Here is a 15,524-nt window from a genome sequence, read left to right on the forward strand (position 1 = left end):
TAGCTAGGATAGTTTGCATTTGACATGAGCTGGTCAGGAAATTATTACTTCCACTAAGGTGCCTCTGGGCCTGAGGCAGGGCAGGACTGCTATAAAAGGCAGCCCAAGTCTCTGCTCTCTCATCTACTTTCTCATCCACTTCTCTCACCTCCTTCTCCTCAGGAATCAGGTGAGTGCAAACCCTCTTCTCCTTCTCCTGCTTCAAGGGCAGCTCTTTCCTGTCTGTAGGTCTCAGCAGTTGTAGCTCAGGGCTAGGAGCTGCTTGTGCTGGGAGAGGGCAGGGGAGAGAAGGTCTTGTGCAGACAGAGAGAGGCTGGGACTTGGCTGAGGTGGCTCCTGGGCTCTGTGCTGGGCAGTGCAGTGTGGGCCAGGAGGTACATTGGTTGCAGCGTAGTACTCACGTGTCCTCACTTTCTGCTTCTCCCTGCCTTCCATCCTAGGTGCACCTGAGACCCTGAGCCATGTCCAGCTGCCAGCCCTGCAACCCTTGCTGCCAGCCCTGTGGCCCCACCCCGCTGGCCAACAGCTGCAATGAGTGCTGTGTCAGGCAGTGCCAGGACTCCCACGTTGTCATCGAACCCTCGCCTGTGCTGGTGACCCTGCCTGGCCCCATCCTCAGCTCCTTCCCACAGAACACCGCTGTGGGATCCTCCACCTCTGCTGCTGTTGGCAACATCCTCAGCTGTGGCGGAGTGCCCATCAACTCTGGGGGCTTTGACCTCTCCTGCATCACCAACTGCTATGGTGGCAACAGATGTCGTCCCTGCTAAAGGTGCCTAAAGTCTTTAGACAAGAACTTTGAACACCTCAGAACCTGCCTCTGGGCTGGAGATAGAGATTTGGGACATGGTATTTAGTGTCTGAGCCACTGTTCCCTCCTACTTTTTTTGTCTTTCCTTTGCTGTCCATGTCTCCCCAAGCCAGCCTACGGGGGTGTGTTGCCCTCCCTATTTCAGGCAGGCAGATGGACACCCTGCAGGAGCTCCACTCCATCTTTGTGGCTGCTCCTGGTGCTCTCTGTGAGCCACCTCTATTTCTACCTTACATTCAATAAAGTTGTGCATCCAAGCCTTTGCCTTGAAGTTGTCCTTCTTTCCATGGCAACTCTTCCATTCTTTTCAGGTAGAAGCTGGAGGGGCAGAACATGGGACTCCCTGTAGGGGATTTTCTTTTCTGCCTTTTCCATTGGAGTTGGGGAAGGCCAACACTGGCTACTCCACAGCCAATGCCAAACAGGGAAAAGATGGCTCCAAAGTGTGGCAGGAGTGAGGAGGATAAACAGCAATATCTGGGACCAGCCCACAGCCTCATCTCTTCCTTCTCCGACTGCATTACCCAGTCTAGGGCTCATGAGTAGCACATGTGGTCGAAGGCAGATGAGATAGGTACCTCACAGACTCCTTCAGCACCTGACAGGACCCAGCTGCTGTCCAGACATGCAGAGCTGAGGTGATGCAGAAGTTGGGATCAGTATCTGCCAAACAAGTTATGCAGCCCGTCAGGTCCCACCCTTAAGGTGTAGGAAACACTCAAGATTCTTAAATGGTCACAGTCAAAAGAAATGGCAAAAGTCAGAGTGTCTGCATAAAAAAAGAAAGTTTTATTAGTAAATTACACACTTAGTGTGGATATTGATATATTATAGTAGTCCCAGACCTAATATATAAGCACATGGCAGAGGGTTTTGGATAAAGTGGCTTGGTGAAAGAGAAGAGAGAAATTAAAGAGGGAGAGATGAATTAATGAGGGAAAGACAGAAACAGAGGGAAAGAGAGGGTAAAAGAGATGTAACAAGAAGGAACCAGAGAGAAAAAGAAGTCCTGTTATCAGCATCAATCCAGCATGTGAGATGTCAGTCCTGTCTTCAGCATCCATCCATCTGTGCCGGTCCAGTCCATTGGATGTCCTAGGTTTTGAGGGCAGTGCCCAGATTTGGGGGGCATACCGCTTCATGGATAGGTTTCTCTGCCTCAAAGTTATGTTTCTGGCTTTCTATGCAAAGGAGTTCTCATACACAGTCTGTTCTTTTGGACCTTTCTGGAAATGGGTTAGAAGCTTCAGGGGTCTTTGGTGACCTTGATCCCCCCACTGGAGCCCATGTGTGCTTTGAGACCTCATTTGTGACCCTGTGCTGTCCCATGCTGTACTTCTCTTCAGGAACTACAGCAAGGTGGTTTGTTCCACAAAAGTGGTGTCCCATCCCTATATGTCCCCTTCTTCAGCCGTATCTATGTTTTTTTTTTTTTTTTTTTTTTTTCTCACAGCATCTTCAGGAACTCCTAAAGGCACAACTGGGCTCAAAAGAACTGCTCAGGCACACGATGCCACACGGATCATGTTTGGTTCCCCCCATGCTCTTTCTGCCCAGAGTTCATGGCACAGGCACTATCTGTGTCCATCTCACTGAGCACTGGTGTTAGGGGCATAGAAGAAGAGGGGCCTGTGTGTGTCTAAAACCCACAGCTTGATGACTGTTGAGCCACCTGAGAGTTCTTGGTAAGAAGACATTGTGAGAACAAATGGGATGTGGCTAGAAAAGGGGCCATGTGGAGGTAGCACAGCACTTTTCCGGGACAAATGTCCTTGTTCCACCTGGATAGTCCAATAGCTGAATCAATGCTCGAGCCAGGACTGGTGATCTGCCTTTCTTGCTCTCATTTAAAGCCTCTCTCTTGTTTCTCTTTCCTTGTACCATGTATATTGACAGTTGTCTCTGTTTAAAAGACTGGTGTCTGCCAAGGAAGGCAGGAACCTTCATGGAATGGAAAATATGACACCCTTCCCTCCAAATTATTATTATGACTTTGAAATTATGGGGCTTTCAGGCAAAGATATAGGAAAAGGAATAACAGTTCTTTACCAGAATATATATTACAAGGCGAACAAAGAACAACAGCAGCAACAACAAACAGACCCAGACACCCAGTCACAGCCTTCTCCCGGCTGCAGGCGCTTTCCCCTTTGGTGCAGTTCCAGTCACAGCCAGCAGGGGCGCTGGTGGCTCCCGGCCGGGCAGGGTGGGTGTGCTGATTCCCCCGAGCCTGCAGGGGGCGCTGTGGCACGAGCTCAGTCGCGTCTCCCTCATGCGGCAATGGCGGCTCAGGCGATAGAGGAGAGGGGAGGTGGCTCCCTTTGCAAAACTCTTGGGAGCAGCTGGCCTCAGTGCCACTAAGGGTGACAAAATGTGCTGTAGCAGACCCAATCATTGTGTCAGGATTAAATCCCAATGGAGGTGCACTCTAGCCCCTAAAGCACAGCGTATGGGCCTGATGGAATGGATGTGCTTGAGTGAGAACTTCTCGTGATTTTGTATTTGTTGACAACATTATTGTACATACATGCACCCGAATATTTGTGTTTCTAACTTTGTTGACATTATGAGGTGTGATTTTAGTTATTCAGCTCCGCTTATATCTTACCAATTGTTATGATTTAATGATACACTGACTTAAGACCAGCAGGCAATTCCTACTGAATGAATCTCACTTGCATGTGAAAAATGCTATTGAAGCAAGCTTGGGAAAATGGAGAGAAAATTTTGATTACCATTCATCCTGATGCAGAATAATCCACTGGGGGATGAAGCACCCAAAGAAAGACAGGGAACAGCATTGGTGGGACATTTTATTTGGATGGCCACCAAGAGCAACTGAAGTTCTTAATAAAATGTTGCACCCTGTGATGGTCCTTCTGATGTTAACCTTTTTGACTTTTATTTTCATAACCAGATTGTATATTAAAGTGTGGGGGATTTTAAAGACATTAACCCCCCAATTCTGAGATAGCTTATATAGCTTTTCCCCTCTCTCTATCTCTCTCTTTCTCTCTTTCTCCTTTTTCAGTCCAAATCCATATTGATATTTGAGCCACAGGTGGTGCAGAAGCCTAGATGATGAGGTGTCTCAAACACCAATAACCAGATAACCATGGAGTCAACCAAGGACTGTTGGTAAGAAGGCACTGTGAGAAAAAACAGGCTGTGGCTGGACTAGGGGCTGTACAGAGGTAGGCAGCCCATTTTTGCAACAAAAATCCTTGCTCTCTCTCCTGGAGACAGGCACAACCCAGTATGGGGCAAACACAGGAATCAAGTCACAAAGTGAGTGTGGACTGTCAACCAAAAGTTGACCCAGCAGCAGTGAGCACTGGTTTGATCAAAGGCCTCATCAGGGAAGAGCTAGGTAGACAGATTACATATATCTGTACATGCAAGCAATGTTTCAAATTTATCATAAAGCAATAGGACATTTGCACAAATTCAGATGAAAGTCATTGACCACTGCATTAGCTTGAGTATGCCTGGTAGCAGACTTGTGAATTATGTCAGTCCTGCATGTCTGGACAGCAGCTGAGTCCTGCCTGTGCTGAGAGAGTATATCTCGTCTACCTGTGCTTCTGTGTGCAGGCCATGGACTTTGGCCAGGTAATGGAGAGGAGGAGTAGGAAGAGGTCAGGTTGTATAGGTTGTCCCCAGACATTGTTGTTTCCCTTCACAACTGTTGCCAAACTTTGGAGCCATGGTCTTTCTGATGACCTTTCTCTTTTGTCAGCCTCAAGGGACTGGAACCCTATTCTTCCTCCACCATTTTCCCTAGGCAATATGGAATATTACCAGAAAACAAAGGATAACTCAGAGGCCGTGGCTTGGATGCAAAAGTACTTTATTGAGTCAAAAGACAAGGACATGGCTCACAGAGAGCACCAGGAGAAGCCCCTACAAGGCAGTGGAGCTCCTGCAGGGTGTCCATCTGCCTGCCCTAAAGAGGAATGGAGGGCAACAGGTCCCACTGGGCTGGCACATGGACAGCACAGAAAGAAGATGCAATAGGAGGAGAAAGAAACATCATGCTAAAGCTGTAAATAGAAGGTCCAGAAGCTCTATCTCCTGCCCAGAATCATGTTCTGCCCAGAACCATGTTCTGAGGTCTTGGAGGTTAATGCCTGAGGACATTGCCAGCAGCATCTCTAGCAGGGACGACATCTGTTGCCACCATAGCAGTTGGTGATGCAGGAGATGTCAAAGCCCCCAGAGCTGATGGGCACTCCGCCACAGCTGAGGATGTTGCCAACGGCAGCAGAGGTGGAGGATCCCACGGCGGTGTTCTGTGGGAAGGAGCTGAGGATGGGGCCGGGCAGGGTCACCAGCACAGCAGGCGGCTCAATGACGACGTGGGAGCTCTGGCACTGCCTGACACAGCACTCATTGCAGCTGTTGGCCAGCGGGCAGGGGCCACAGGGCTGGCAGCAAGGGTCACAGGGCTTGCAGCAGGACATGGCTCGGAGTCACAGGTGCACCTGGCACAGAGAGCAGGGAGAATAAGAAAGTGAGGACACATGAGAATCAGCACTTCACCCAAACTCCCTGCAGCCACGGCACTGCTGTCCTACACTGCGCTGCCCAGCTCAGAGCCCAGAAGCCACCTCAGCCAAGTCCCAGCCTCTCTCTGTCTGCACAAGACCTTCTCTCCCCTGCCCTCTCCCAGCACAAGCAGCTCCCAGCCCTGTGCTAAGACAGCCCCTCTCAGCTGAGACCTACAGCCAGGAAAGAGCTGCTCTTGGAACAGCAGGAGAAAGAGAAGGAGAAGAGCGTTGACACTCACCTGATTCCTGAGGAGAAGGAGGTGAGAGAAGTGGATGAGAGAGCAGAGACTTGGGCTGCCTTTTATAGCAGTCCTGCCCTGCCTCAGGCCCAGAGGCACCTTGGTGGAAGTCATAATTTTGTGACCAGCTCATGTCACAATGTGAACTATCCCATCTAATGGTATGGGCTGTGTCTTGGTTTCCTGCAGTGTTGGCTTTTCATTTCCTGGCTTCTGCCACGTGCTTTCCTACATGAAGGGTCATTTCTGTAAGTGCTGGGATGAGAGCATCAAAGATTTCAGGGCAGAAATACATCAGTGGACAAAGAAGATTTAGATCATGGGCTATTGGCATTCCATGCAGGCAGATGATTTCTACCTGTGTCATTCCTCTGGACTCCTCTGGTGGACAGAAATCAACCCTGCTCTCATGCTTCTTGTACAGCTTCCCCTGTTGTGTCCTTGAGCCTCTCAATGTTGCCAGCTGCCCTTGCCAGAACGAGACAATTTACAGCTTAATGGTGCTGTCTTCAACCTTGCAGAGAAGTGCTCAGAGAACTGAAATGCAGCCTCTGTCTCCTGCACTCTCCATTTTTTGCTTTATGTTTCAGTAGAAATGACAAGAATGTCTGTCCACTCCCGCAGGCTGTAAACCCTATCCTAATCTGGTCCATATCCCTCCTATGGGCCTTTTATTTTGGGGTTCCCAGAGCTGGAAGCAGTACTCCAAGTACAAGGGAGGGGGAATATTGCTTCTCTCAGTCTGCTGGTCACATTTGACACAACCCGTCATATGGTCGATCTTTTGGGCTGCAAGTACGTATTGACTGGTCATGTGAAGCTTCTTGTGCACCAAAACCTGGGGTCCTTCTCTGCAGCGCAGATCTCAATCCATTCCCCACTCATGCTGTATCTTTCCTTGATCGTGCCCTGCACCCAGGTGCAGAACCTTTCCCGTGATCTTCTTGGACTTCATGAGTTTTGCACAGGCTCAGTTTTTAAATCCACCAAGGTCTCTATGGATCATCTTCAGTGCTGTCTGTAAAGGTGAGCCAGCCTTGCCTCAGAAATTTGTCAAACCCAGAATGGACAGGTTTCCATCCATTCCCACATCAGGCTTGTTTCCCTGAAGACAAAGCAACAGCTTCACTTGACAATATGGTAAATTAATTTCATGTTTTTTTAAATGAATTAATTTCAGCTCAGTTGGAGTCCTGTTGGAAAACCCTTTTTCTGTCTCAGAGACGGGGCTCCTGAGAGGCATTTTAAAGACTTTTATTCCATTTTCAGTCTCATAAGAAGAGTGAGATGGTACAAATGTTACAATTCATGCCATCACAATCAGAAACCAAACTATTTCTTAATTACAATACATTATAAGCAATTTTTTTGACCTATCAGCTTTTGCCACACAATGCTGCTAATACTTCTAAGCCAACAATCTATTAAAATACCCCATGTGGGTCTCACTACAATACGTCTTTCATAGTTCTATTTCTGCAAAATATCTATTCTATTTGCAAAGTTATCATTTGAAACTTGTTTCTAGTTCAATTTCTCTCTCAACAATGTCTGTCCTATTCCACGGCCTTTCTAAGTCTGCATACTTTATCTCAAAGTTTGCATACAGATGCACAAGACTATGCGAGCCTTCCCTCAGGCTTTGAAAATTCTCAGCAAATCCATTTCCCACATTTCCCCCTCTCTCTTGAGCAGAAAAAACTTCTTTGGTGGCCTTATTCATCATTTGCCACACACAGTGAAATACACAAGGCACTATAACTAATATTGCCACTATAAAAATCAATGCATATAAACCTATTTTGCAAAGCTCCTTTAGCCAAGGTGCAAAGCTCAATCCTTCAAACAAATGATCTAACTATGATCCATTGTCTGTTTTAAATTGATTTGCCAAATATCTCCATTTTTGAAGCTGTGTGTGGATGGACTCTGAATGTTCAGAAAAATTCATACAACACAATCCTTCAAATTCCTCACAAGCATGCCCATGTACCAGTTGAAGAAAATCGATGGCAGCTCTGTAAGGTCTGTAAGGTCTCATGTCTAACAGCTCTAACATCTGTCATCATATCACTAACTACAATGGAGGTAACATTAACTTCTTTGCTCACCTAACACCCCAGTCAGTCTAATTGTTTCAATGCCATTGCTGAGGCAAGTTGAGGTACAAATAAACCTGATGTAACTCATTTTGCAGGGCCCCAGGGTTTAAAATTGCTATTACTGTTTTCTTCATAATGGTGGGCAAATCTGTGTTTTCTCTTGATGGCTTTTTTAACACTAGGTTCTATCACAGTGAGCTGTCTGATGCTACATGGGCCACCTTTATTTGAGGGAATGCCCTGCCAGGCTCTATCTCCACAAATGAGCCAATATAATTTTGGCAATTGCCGTGGCAACTCATCAAGATCAGCAGACTTACCCTTAGAGGGCACAGGGGTAGTACAGTTGCACCAAAAACTTGGGTTTCTGTACACAAGATAATGAGGAGTAACATTTAATTGCCAATTTCCCTGATACTGAAACTCAGCACAAAATGCCATTGTCAAAGATCCAAGAATTTCCAATTCTTGAGGTTCAGAATGTGCTTTAAGAACGTCATGCCAATTGGTTACAGGATTTGTCTTGTTGGCAGCCTCACGCCAATAATGGTCAAGGTTGGGTGCTGGCCACTCCTTGGCTGGCACTGGCACACTGACCAAACAGGTTGCAAATGGTCTCTCTGGGCTTGAATTGGTCAAGCGTATGGTGTCTTAGCCTGCTGACTTGGCTAAAGCAACCCAAACATTCGTTTTTAGTTGATCTACAGGCATATCTGCACTGCAAAAGCAAGCAAGCAAAACTAACAAGCACCAATATATCATTTGATCAAACTCCATGTTCTTTTTCAGCTACTTTTTGGCAAAAAGCTTTCCCATGTGTTTCAATTTTCAAGCAAATCTTTTAGCACTTTTTGCCTTTCTATTTTCCCAAATTTGTTCAGGGACTGGCCAACTGTAAGGCACTAAGCTGTCCCGTTTACACTCAATTTTACAAATTTGGGTATCTTAGGATTCTTTTTAACACAATGGAAACCATGCTTTTGCCAAAAGAGCTATATGATACCAACAATTTTCACAGTCTGAACATCAGCATAAAACCCAAGGTTTGTAGTTTTTGCAGGTTGAACAGGGAATGAGCTGTAATCTCTCTGTGTGGCTCATGTCTGTGTGCTCGTTTCCCTCCCTGTGGAATTGCTGGTGAGCTCTTTTGTGATATGGTTTCACCTTCTTTTCTGGAACCCACTTATGTCCTGCACTGTGGAAACACAAGCAAATGCTTTGCCCCAGGTTATTAGCAAAAATGGTCCTTCAATTTGTCCTGTCTTGGGTTTCTAATTAAAACTGGATGATTTTCTCTCAATTTTGCCTGTGTGTTATTTGAAAAGAGCCTAAAAATTTGAGGATTGGGTTCTGCAAATGAGTTATTAAAAAAATTAAAATCATATAAAGCTTTTCTTAACCTCATCTGAGGTGTTGCTTAGGCCACTCCCCCTTTATGTTGATTTAGAATGCATTTTAGATGTGATGATGTGTCCTTTCAACAATTGCTTGACTTGTGGGAGAATAGGGAATTCCAAAAGTGTGGAATGGTGACTGGCATTCCATCAGGCGGTTCTGCTGACTGGCCTACCTGCACCCAGGAAAGCCATCACTTAATCCAGAGTCCCCTGATGTGGCCTCTGCTGATCCTGATCCAGCAGCTGCTCCCACCCCATTGTGTGTGTCAAAGAAAAGCAAAGAGCTGGGAGTTGGAGAACCTGTGCTATGAGTAACGACTGAAGGAGTGCAGCCTTTTCTACCTGGAGGACAGGACACTTGGGGAGGACCATATCACAGTATTTTAGTGATTAAATAGGACCTACCAAGAGCACTGAGAGTTTTTCAGCACAAGGACCACATGGAGGGGCTGTCCATGAGGGCCACACACTGAGTGAAGAGGAACTGGAGATGATTTGAGTGCTGGCAACTGAGACCAGTGCTTGGGTCTCATTAAGTGGAGGTGAAGCCTTGGTTTCTGGACATAGCAAGATCTGCACAGGGGGCAGTAAGACGGAGAAAGATCAAGTCTCTGCCCCAAACTGAGGGCAGGAACGTGTGTGGAACCTCACAGGCTTCATGAAACACTGAATTGTTAATCTGTGGCCAGCATGGAACACTGAGTTGTTATTCTGTGCCCAGCAGTGCCTTGAAGAGTTCCTTTTCTGCATGCAGGAGACCATGGATATCTGCGGGGCGTGACATGGATTAGAGCATTACTCAAGGCTGAAGGCAAAGGAATTTTTGTATCCCCTCCCCACTGCTGCCACCCTTTGAACATGTGGTTTCATTGGTGGCCTCTCTTTGTGCAGTAGTCAAGGAGGTCTTCATTATCTCCAAGGGAAAGAGCAAAGAGGAGAATCCACTGCAGGGACTCCCACCCTTTTTTAACTTTGTACATGAGCAGATTGGAAGAGTTGCCGCAGAACAAAGGAGAATTTGGAGGCCAAGGCATGAGAGCACAACAACTTTAATGACTCTAAGGAAGAACAGAAGACCACCAAGGGGCAGTCACTAAGCTGTAGTGGAGCTTCTGCAGGGTGTCCACCTGCCTGCCGTGCAGAGGGTGAGAGGGCAAAATATCTCCACTACATTGGCCTGGGGAGACACAGAGAACAGGTGGTAAGAAAGAGCAGAGGGGAAGAAGCTCTGTCACGTCATATCATGTGGCAGTCCTTGGGTGTGTGGGCAAGAAAGACAAAAGGGGTTCATATTTCCTGACAACTTGGATGAAACCAAACCGCTCAGAAATTACCCAAATGAACATCACCTACCCACAAGGAATGTCAACAGCCCTTGATCTGAGACTTCTGCCTCAGAAATCCTTGAGCCTCTCATAGCAGCACTTACAGAATGAGACCTTCATATAGGAAAACACGTGGCAGAAGCCAGGAAATTAAAAGCCAACACTGCAGGAAACCAGGACACAGCCCATACCATTAGATGGGATAGTTCACATTGTGACATGAGCTGGTCACAAAATTATCACTTCCACCAAGGTGCCTCTGGGCCTGAGGCAGGGCAGGACTGCTATAAAAGGCAGCCCAAGTCTCTGCTCTCTCATCCACTTCTCTCACCTCCTTCTCCTCAGGAATCAGGTGAGTGGGAACCCTCTTCTCCTTCTCTTTCTCCTGCTACTTCAAGAGCAGCTCTTTCCGGTCTGTAGGTCTCAGCTGAGAGGGGCTGTCTTAGCACAGGGCTGGGAGCTGCTTGTGCTGGGAGAGGGCAGGGGAGAGAAGGTCTTGTGCAGACAGAGAGAGGCTGGGACTTGGCTGAGGTGGCTTCTGGGCTTTGTGCTGGGCCTTGCAATGTGACCCAGCAGTGCCTTGGCTGCAGGGAGTTTGGGTGCAGTGCTGATTCTCATGTGTCCTCACTTTCTTATTCTCCCTGCTCTTTGTGCCAGGTGCACCTACAGCCCCAAGCCATGTCCTGCTGCAAGCCCTGTGACCCTTGCTGCCAGCCCTGTGGCCCCTGCCCACTGGCCAACAGCTGCAATGAGTGCTGTGTCAGGCAGTGCCAGAGCTCCCACGTCGTCATTGAGCCGCCTGCTGTGCTGGTGACCCTGCCCGGCCCCATCCTCAGCTCCTTCCCACAGAACACCGCTGTGGGATCCTCCACCTCTGCTGCCGTTGGCAACATCCTCAGCTGTGGCGGAGTGCCCATCAGCTCTGGGGGCTTTGACATCTCCTGCATCACCAACTGCTATGGCGGCAACAGATGTCGTCCCTGCTAAAGTTGCTGCTGGCAGCGTCCTCTGGCAAGAATTTCCAAGACCTCAGAACATGATTCTGGGCAGGAGATAGAGTTTTGGGATGCCGTCTTCACAGCATCAAGCCATTGTTCCCTTCTTCCATGTTTTTTCCCTTTCCTTTGCTGTCCATGTCTCCCCAGGCCAGTCTACTGGGGGCATGTGACCCTCCCTCCCTCTTTCTGGCAGGCAGATGCACACTCTGCAGAAGTTCTACTGCATCTTAGTGGCTGCACCTGATGCTTTCTGTGCACCACCTCCTTTTCTTCTTTACACTCAATAAAGTACTTTTGCATCCAAGCCTGGGCCTCTAAGTCCTCCTTTGTTCTGTAGCAAAGCTTCCAGTTCTTTCAGGGAAAATTGGTGGAAGAAGCAGAGAGCGGAATTCCCTGCAGTGGATTTTTCTTCCTGCCCTTTTACTCAGAGCTGACAAAGTTACTCCTGGCTACTTGGCAGCTAAAGGCCATCAGGGAGACATCAGGCAACAGTTCTGAAGGGAAACAAGAATTCCTGGGTCCAGCCCACAGCTTTATCTCTTCCTTCCCCTCCACTCTCCCACCTAGTCTAGGGTCTGTGTCTCCCACACAAGAGCACAAGCAGATGAGATGCACTCCTTCAGCACAGGCAGGCAAAGCTGTCCAGATGTGTAGGGCTGAGGTAATTCACAAGTTAGGATTGGTGCCAGTCACATTCTCAGGATACAGCCTAGTAAATGATTTTGGTTGAGTTTGTGCAAAGGACTTATGGCTTCAGTATTAATTTACAACATTTCTCCCATGTATGGATGTATATAAACTGTCCATCAATGTCTTCCTGACTGAAGCCTTGAATTATGTCTTGAATTATAGTCAAATTATGGAAAACATTAGTTAATATCTTGGTTTGTGCTTGCTTTGTCTAGATGCTGTTAGTACTTAAGAATTTAATAATAGTGAGAAAGAAGAAAACTATCTCCTCTCTTGATCATCTCAGACCTCTTGTCTCATTTTTCTTCCTCCAATCCTACATCACTTCTACCTCTTCCTTCTGATCTGTCTCAACCTAGACTTTCACAGTCATTTCAATACACAGAAACTCTTTCTCTCTCTGCAGTAAACATTTCTTTACCTTTCAGCCCAAACAGACAGGACCTTTGATAGTTGATAGCAGGGATGCAAAAGCTCTCCAGCCCACCCATTCTTAGAGTGTCCCAGTCTCTCCTCTAGCTGGCAGGTATTGTGCAGTATGTCCTGACTATCCACTATTCCTGCATGTTTGCATTGCTAGGGCTCGCTTTTTTCACTCCCTTAACCTTGGAGACTTCCAAAAGGACAAGAAACAAGGAGCAGGGTTAAATATCTCACAGGTTAGTCCCTCATCTTGCTGGAGGTGTCCTGGAGCAAGCACAGAAAGACCAGCTACTACAGGCTGTTCCCTGGAGGCTCTGGGCAGCATGATATTAGTTATGGAAGATCTAATTAACTTTGGGATATCCCTAGGGGAGTTAAATGGCATTATTTTGCTGTGGGATACATGCTGATCTGAGGTCTCAAACCTCCTGCCCAAACCCTTGCTGCCCATAAATGTGGCTGTAGCGCAGAACAAGAAACAAAAAGGGAGCCTTTTCTGCTTGGAGTTTTTCCCTGTAGAATCACTGACCCATGTTTCCTTCCAAGCAACATTGGGCAGATCATTGTCACCCAGCAATGACAACTCAGAGGACAGGAGACAGCACCTTCCCTTTAACTTGTGCCTACCAGAACAATAGCTTTTATGCCTTGCTCTGGTACCTGCTGCAGAAAGGCCAAGCCCCACAGCTGGTCTCCTATCAAGCAGGGCCTGGCTCCAAGCGCAATGGCCGTATCACCACGCACCTGAACACCACGGGGAAATCCAGTGTCCTGCGGGTGGAGGAAGTGCAGGGCTCTGACACTGCCTTGTACCTCTGTGCTGTGCAAGACACCCTGCTGCAGGGAGCTTCCTCAGCTGTGCAACAACCCAGGGGAGGGAGGGGATGTGTCTGTGCCACGCTGAGGTTGGGGATAGGTGAACTCTTCTCTTGGAGCACTATTTCCTTGGTGCACCCAGAGACCTTCAGGTCATTACATTCTTCCAGAAGGAGTCAATGTCAGTAGCTTGAGAAGAAGGAAAGGGTAGTGAGAAAAACCCCAGCGTTGGTTTCCCTGTGCATCCTACGTCAGGAGAGTATTTGCCATGTGCTGTGCAGGGAACACTTTTCCATTCTCCTCTCTGTGTGCTCTCCACAGCACAAAGGACTTGCAGGAACCAATTAGAGACTCACCTAAGCCTCCTAGTCAGTTCCTGTGAAAAAGGTGTGGGGGTTTTGTGTTTGTTTTCTTTTTTAATTAAAAGCCTTCCTTTAGTTACCTGGGCTTTTCTCAAAACCCCATCTCTCATTGCAGCTGCTGTCCAGTGGGGGGTGGGTCTGCAAGGCTGGCAGCAAGGGGTGCAAGACTGGCACTGCTGTATGCAGGATATGTCTTGGCGGATGAGGGGCACTAGGAAAGAGGGCAGGGAGGAAGAAAAATATAAGGGTACATGAGGAGTTTCACATCAGGAGTGAGTCAAAGACACAGGCTGTAGAGGCTCTGCAGAGATGTATGAGGGCTCAGCAATTTTCTGTCAGACTCTTCTTGAATGCAAAATATCACATTTGAAATGCAAAACATACCATTTAATGCTATGGGCTGTGGCTTGGCTTCCTGAGTGGCTGTGTTTTTATTTCTGGATTTATTTTTTATTTCGGGCACCCTTCCCAGTGGCTTTTTTGTTTGTTTGTTTGTTTGTTTTTTTGGCAAGATGAGAGGCCCAAGGAGTTCTGGATCAAAACACATCAGCTTGGGCAGAGGACTCATGTTGCATGCTGGACGAGTGTAGTAAAAGCAAATTATGTCAGTCTGGACCACTGCTTTGGGGGTCATTGGTGGCCCTGTTGGCAAGGAATGATTTAGCTCTTGGATTTTATGCTGTCCTGCCTAAAAGTGAACCCAGACAAATTCTGCTCCTCCTTCTCTTCCAGAGAGGTGTGTGGAACCCATGTCTGGGGCCTTGTTCCTCTCCACAATACTCCAGCCCAGGCACCATCATCTCCATTTGCGTTACAGCAGAGGCCACAGTTCATTCTTTCACCGAATCACAGAATATGCTGAGTTGGAAGAGACCCACAAGGATCAGCAAGTCCAGCCTGTAGCCCTGCACAGGACACTGTCAAGAGTCACCAAATGTGCCTGAGAATGTTGTTTAAACTTTTGTTGAACTCTGTCAGGCTTGGTGCTGTGCCCAATGCCCTGGGGAACCTAGTCCAGTACCTGACCACCCTCTGGATAAAGAACACTTTTCTAATATGCAACCTAAACTTCTTCTGTCATAACTTCAGCCTATTCTTTCTAGTCCTGTCACCACAGAGATGAGATCAGTGCCTTCCTCTCCTCTTCCCCTCACAAGGAAGTTGTAGACTGAAATGAGGTCTGACCTTAATCTCCTCCTCCCCAGGCTGAACGGACCAAGTGACCTCAGATGCTATAGCTTCCCCTCAAGCCCCTTCCCAATAGCTTAATGTCTCCTTTTAAATCGTGATGCCCACAACTGCATCCAGAACTCAGAATGAGGCCGACCCAGTGCTGAGCTGAGTGGGACAGTCCCCTCCCTTTCTCAGCTGGTGATGCTGGATCTGATGCCCCCCAGGACACTGTTGGCCCTCCTGGCTGCCAGGGCACTGCTGACTCACATCCAACTTGCCATCAACCAGGACCCCCAGGTCCCTTTCCATGATGCTGCTTTCCAGGCTCTTGTTCCCCAGCCTGCCTGTACATCCAGGGTTACCCATTCCAGGTGCAGAATCTGACACTTGTCCTTGCTGAACTCCATATGGTTGGCAATTGCCTACTTCTAATTTGTTGAGGTCTCTCTGCAGGGTGTCCCTGCCTTTGTGGGAGTTGACAGCTCCTCCAGTTTTGTATCATCCATGAACTTGCTTAGTTTCCCTTCCAGTCCTGTATTCCAGCACAGGGCTGAGGATGAAGCACTGCAGAACCCCAGTAGTAACAGGTCACCAGTCTGATGTCACCCCCGTCACTGTCATGTTTTGTGTGTGACCCG

The 15,524-nt window shown here is 47.7% G+C and overlaps 3 pseudogenes; 2 read left to right on the forward strand and 1 right to left on the reverse strand.

Moving 5' to 3' along the window:
* Positions 1–24: 24 nt before the first annotated feature.
* LOC120763604 (feather keratin Cos1-1/Cos1-3/Cos2-1-like) lies at positions 25–770 on the forward strand (annotated as a pseudogene).
* A 4,195-nt stretch (positions 771–4,965) lies between these two features.
* Positions 4,966–5,733, reverse strand: LOC120763748 (feather keratin Cos1-1/Cos1-3/Cos2-1-like; annotated as a pseudogene).
* A 4,910-nt stretch (positions 5,734–10,643) lies between these two features.
* LOC120763747 (feather keratin Cos1-1/Cos1-3/Cos2-1-like) lies at positions 10,644–11,411 on the forward strand (annotated as a pseudogene).
* The last annotated feature ends 4,113 nt before the right edge of the window (positions 11,412–15,524 follow it).

This window comes from Hirundo rustica, chromosome 27, assembly GCF_015227805.2.
Source record: "Hirundo rustica isolate bHirRus1 chromosome 27, bHirRus1.pri.v3, whole genome shotgun sequence".
Taxonomy (NCBI): Eukaryota; Metazoa; Chordata; class Aves; order Passeriformes; family Hirundinidae; genus Hirundo; species Hirundo rustica.